Source organism: Sinocyclocheilus grahami, unplaced genomic scaffold (assembly GCF_001515645.1).
Source record: "Sinocyclocheilus grahami isolate Dianchi unplaced genomic scaffold, SAMN03320097.WGS_v1.1 scaffold1243.1, whole genome shotgun sequence".
Taxonomy (NCBI): domain Eukaryota; kingdom Metazoa; phylum Chordata; class Actinopteri; order Cypriniformes; family Cyprinidae; genus Sinocyclocheilus; species Sinocyclocheilus grahami.
The window spans coordinates 11,130-16,769 of NW_015506422.1; the positions used below are offsets into that span (position 1 = coordinate 11,130).

The window sequence follows — 5,640 nt, forward strand, 5'->3', positions numbered from 1 at the left end:
TTAATTTCGTAATGTTTTATTTAAGAGGCGGTAATTTCAATAAATAGTAATAATAAATAGCAAGTAGGCTATTGCTTTGAAAATAACAATCAAATCAAATCCATCACTTGAATTAAATGGACGCCTCCCTTCTGTTCCTTCTAATCACATCCTGTGCAAATTTCTGTACACTGTAATATTTTCTTCCACTATTATGCATGTGCCACCTGACCAGCCATTTCTTCATCATTTAATTTTTGATCATTGCCTTAATAACTTCTTTACCAAAGGGAATGTTTATAACATCCAGGATGTTTTGCACCAGCACTGCACATTATGTCTCCCTCATCAACACACCTGATTCAACTCATCAGCTCATTAGAGACTGCAAGACGTGAAGTGAGTGTATGTCAGATGGGAGAGATACAAAATGTGCAGACTCCAAAACCAAGACTTGATTAACTGCTTCAACACCCAATTTCAAGTATTAATAAAATTGGAAGTCAATTATCTACTTCAGGTTCTGTTTTGGCTCAGAGTTGTCTAGAATTTTATATTAATTACTGTTTTATTTAAAACAAACTTTTTCTTTTTCTGTAATGCAACCTCTTGAGTTAGTAAAAGGATATGCTATATATGAATCAGCAGGTGAATGTGCCAAGGAGACCAAAGGAAAGTTAAATGTAGACATTAAAGTAAATTGTTAAGACTGAGATGAAGTTAAAGGGTTAGCTCAACCAAAAATGAAAATTAAGTTGCGTTTTACTCACCCCCGAGGCATCCTAGGTGTATATGACTTTCTTCTTTCAGACGACTCCAGTCGGGAGTTATATAAAAATTGTCTTTGATCTTTCAAGCGGTTTAATGCCACTCAGCGGGTGTTGCATTGCTTCAGTCCAAAAGAACTTAAATAAAAATCACCCATCCATAAAACAAAATGTGTCACACGGCTCCGGGGGGTGAACAAAGGCCTTCTGTAGCGAATCAATGCTTTTTTGTAAGAAAAATATCCATATTCAAAACGTAATAATTATTTGAATCTAGCTTGCGCTCACTGTTATACACGGAAGCAGCTCCGGGGGAATGACGTATGAGGTCGGCTTTGCGCATGTGCCGCTCAGAAGTGGAAACGCAGCGGAGAGATCAAAACAAAACAACGGTCAATAATTAGAAGGACAAAAGGAGGATTTGTAAAGAAGAATGTCAGAGGATTTCGATATAAGCCAAGAGGAGACTGGTTTTCCTTTGCTAAAGTAAGGAAACTTTGCTTCCTTTGATCCTGTAAACAAACGTTGGTTTTCACGAGACTCACCGGCGCATGCGCAACGCTGACCTCATATGTCATGCTCCCGGAACTGCTTCTGTGTACAACTGTTGGCGCAATCTACATTAAAGTGATTATTACGTTTTGAATATGGATAACAAAAACGCATCGATTCGCTACAGAAGGCATTTATTCATCCCCTAGAGCCGTGTGAGACACTTTTTTTAATGGATGGGCGATTTTTTTTTAAGTTATTTTGGACTGAAGCAATGCAACACCCGCTGAAAGAAGATTCAATTATTTCTAGACTTGGATTTGAGCATATATTTAGTAGGCTACCTTTAAAAAAAATGGGGAAACATGAGACAGGAAAATGCGAACATTGTGTTCAAAAACTGTATCTTTATTACCAAAAAATATATAAATTAATAAAATCTTCAGTAGATGATTAACAAAATGATCCTTACTGACAGTCCTAGTTAAAACATTTGAAAATTTTGCATTTGCATTTTGCATTGTTTTGCATTTGATTAAAATATTATTTTCCTGTCATATATGTTGTGGTTGATTTCTGAAAATAATAGGCTATTCATATACTTTATGGTCACCTTCTCCTGAAAACAATATTGCGTATCGTCTGATGTTGTGAGCTAGTGTATTCACTCATTGTATGGTCAGCTGTGTTAATTAAAATTCTTACCATTAATTTATATACCTAAGACATCTAGGTGATAGATACATCATGCAGATGCGCTGGGACACATCATCAGTGATGTATCCTGGGGTCATTGGGTGTTTTGGGTCTTTCAATATCAGACACCCTCGCCCAGGCGACCCAGCAGGGGTTGATCAGACCCCGGCCTGTGTCCCAGCAGCAATTGCTCACGGTTCTGCCCTCTTAATCCAAAGCCTGGCTCTCTCTGCAGCTTCAGTCTCAAATCTAATCGCCTTCCTTTTCGCCTCCCCAGTGATACCTAGAAGCCTGAATGCTTTGCAGAGTGATCGCCCTGCAAAACCCCTGCAGCCCACCTCCAGAGGCTCACAATGAGTTTGCCAGCCCTGCCTCCTGCACTCTTCAACTAGCTCTTGGTATTTAGCACGCTTCCTCTCATTGGTCTCGTCCGTATGCTCTTCCCAAGGCACAGTTAGTTCCAGCAAGATCAATTGCTTAGTGGAATCTGAAACAATAATCATGTCTGGATGAAGCTGTGTGGATGTTATTCTGGTAGGGATCTTCAGTCGTTTATCAAGATCCACTTCCAGTTGCCAGTCAGTAGCAGTTGAGAGGAGACTGATCTGTACTCTCGGCTGTGGGTGGGCCTTCTCTCCAGCTCTGATGGTCTTTGGCTTATTGTGGAGGCCCTTAATGGCCTTGATGGCTGTGGCAATGCTCTCAGCAACTGCCTTAAGCACCTGGTCATGGCGTCAGCTATAGCTCCCTTCTCCAAGGGATTTTGGGCAGCTGCTAAGGAGCTGTTCTAGTGATCCCCTTCCTGAACAGAGGGGGCAGGATGGTGTCTCACTTTTACCCCAGACGTGGAGGTTTGCTGGACTTGGTAAGACATCATAAACAGTTTGGACTAAGAACCTGATTCGATAGAAATCTTTCCAGAAGTCAGCCCAAGTGATCTTACGTTGCTGAACGTTATCCCATTTAGTCCATGCTCATTGCTGCCCCATTCCCACCATCCGGCCAGCCCTTACCTCCTCCACGCCTGCCTGCACTTCCCCTTGAACAAGATGTTGACGTTCTTTACCTTGAGCATTGTCAACTCTCATAACCGGGAAGTAGCCAAAGCCTGGACGCCCTGTTGCTATGGGCCCCACCAACACCTTGTGCTTCAGTCGTGACTCTGCCACTTCCAATGATTTTTCTGCACTCCATTTCCTGCCTGTTCGCACCTGTATGCCAGCTGCTGCCACCTTTGGATGCCTGGACTCTCTATACTGCCATACTTTCCATGTTCTTGCCACCATAAACTCTTCAATAAAGCTGATAATCGGGAGTTGCAGGATGTTACTGGTGCCGTACAAAGCAGCACTGCTCAGACAGCGAGGTAGACCAAGCCACCTTTGCAGATAACTGCTGATCTTTCTCTCCAGGGCCTCAATAGTTGTTATGGGCACCTCGTACACCAGCAAGGGCCACAGGATCCTGGGCATAATAGAATGCTGGTAAATCCATGCCTTAAACCTTCCTGGAAGACCTGATTTGTCCACCTTACTAAGCCAAGTCTCCAGCTCTTTACTGGCTTTCTGGATGGAGGCAGAGCCTTTGAGGCTAAAGTCAAAGAGCTTACCGAGGCTCTTGACTGGCTGCTCAGTAGTGGATGGAATAGTGGCTCCGTTCAGTGAAAAACGGAACTTATCCACTACTCTCCCCCTCTTTAGCACCAGTGACCTTGATTTTGCTGGCTTAAAGCTCATCCTTGCCCAGTTAATGAGTTTTTCTAGCCCTTGAAGAATCCACCTACTGCCTGGGACAGATGTAGTTGTGACAGTCAGGTCATCCATAAAGGCTCTTATGGGGGGCCGTTGCACTCCAGTTTTCATCACAGGGCCTCTGCACTCGACCTCTGCTGACTTGACAATCATGTTCATGGCAAGGGCAAAGAGAATGACTGAGATGGTACAACCTGTAATTATGCCTTTCTCTAGTCGATGCCAGTCTGATGTACCTGATCCAGCAGTGACTCTTAGACTGAAGTTGCTGTAATAGTCCAGGATAAGGTCCATAATTTTGCTGGGAACATGATGTCGTTGGAGGGCAAGCACAATGAGATTGTGAGGTATGGATCCATATGCATTCGCAAGGTCCAACCATAATACAGTAAGGTCTCCTTTTCCTTCTTGAGCCTCCCTGATGAGTTATGTAATGACTCCCGTGTGTTCCACACAGCCCGGCACTCCTGGAATTCCACCCTTTTGTACAGAAGTATCAATATAGTTGTTCTTCAGGAGGAATTCAGTTATTTGTCGTGACAGGATGCTGAAGAAAATCTTGCCTTCGACGCTTAGCAGTGAGATAACTCTGAACTGACTGATGTTTATTGAATTCTTCCTTGGGGATCCATACGCCTTCTGCATATCTCCACTGCTTGGCGATTCTTCCCCTGCGCCAGACTCTTCCACAGGTGCCGAAGGAGTTGCGTGCAGCGCTTGTACACAATGTATGGGACACCGCTAGGCCCTGGAATGGAGGCTGATCTGGCTTTTCTTACCACCTCCTGAACCTCTATCCAGCTGGGCTTTCTAATAACAAAGTTAAAGCTCAGAATTACATTCCAGAATATTATGTTTATAGATTATAATTAGGCCTAATTAATTTATGTGTTCATCTTTAAAGTTATTGTTAATAATTGTGAAAATGACATGGTGTATAATTTGCACATAGTTCTTAATCTCCAGGAGAAAGTGAGTGAATATATATATATTTTTTAATTATTATGTTTGTAAACAGCACAGAGATGACATTAATGACATACTGTAGGCTACAACTTTGTATACAATACACAATTTATATCAAGGATATATTCAATGTCATAAGAACACAGGACAGTAAAAGAAAAAAGTTAACAATGATAAGAAAGATAAAGGAAAGAAAAGAAAAGCTAGAAAAAAAAACATGAGGGTAATAATATTTTATTGTGGTGCTACGTACTTCTCAACGACCTTAGTGTCATGTGTCTATGGTGTGACGTACTTCTCAACGACGTTAGTGTCACGTGTCTATGGTGCGACGTTCTTCTTGACGACGTTAGTGTCACGTGTCTGTGGTGCGACGTACTTTTCGACAACGTTGTTGTCACGCGTCTGTGGTGGTGACGTACACCTTCTCACGTAAAAGTACACGGCTGTCGCCTTCGGTAGGTTATCCAAGGCATGATCGACTCGCTATACATTCAGAGACAGAGGCTGTGTGTGCAAACTTCTTTCAAATTAGAATCTGTTGGGGAGATAAAATGTGCAAGGTAACGTTCATGTACTAATAAAAACATCTAAGAATGTATATTTTATTCTCCAGTACTGAAAGCAGAACTGATAAGGGAGCTCTTGATATGTGTTGTGACACAGTTCTTGCAAATTAAAGTTACCTTTTTTGTTTGGTGTCTGTCATTTCGAAGCCTAAGTAATCTCATATTACATACGTTTTTCTTTATTATTAATTTGCCTAACTATCGATCTGACCCTGTAGACGCCATAATCACACACTCTCTCTCCCGCTTTGGTGTTTTTTTTTTTTTTTTTTAATGGTGGGCATTACACAGTTGGCTAGAGCAGTGCTGATTGGGGAGAACGGAGGTGCGCACACTCTATTAGTTAGTAAGGCTGCCACTCAAGGCTGGCAGTCATGCTTATGCTCTGGAACAGAGTAATATCGTGTCCACATTGCAGGC

The 5,640-nt window shown here is 42.2% G+C and overlaps 1 pseudogene; it reads right to left on the minus strand.

Annotated features, from left to right (window-relative positions):
* Positions 1-1,987: 1,987 nt before the first annotated feature.
* LOC107568423 (uncharacterized) lies at positions 1,988-5,360 on the minus strand (annotated as a pseudogene).
* Positions 5,361-5,640: the final 280 nt, after the last annotated feature.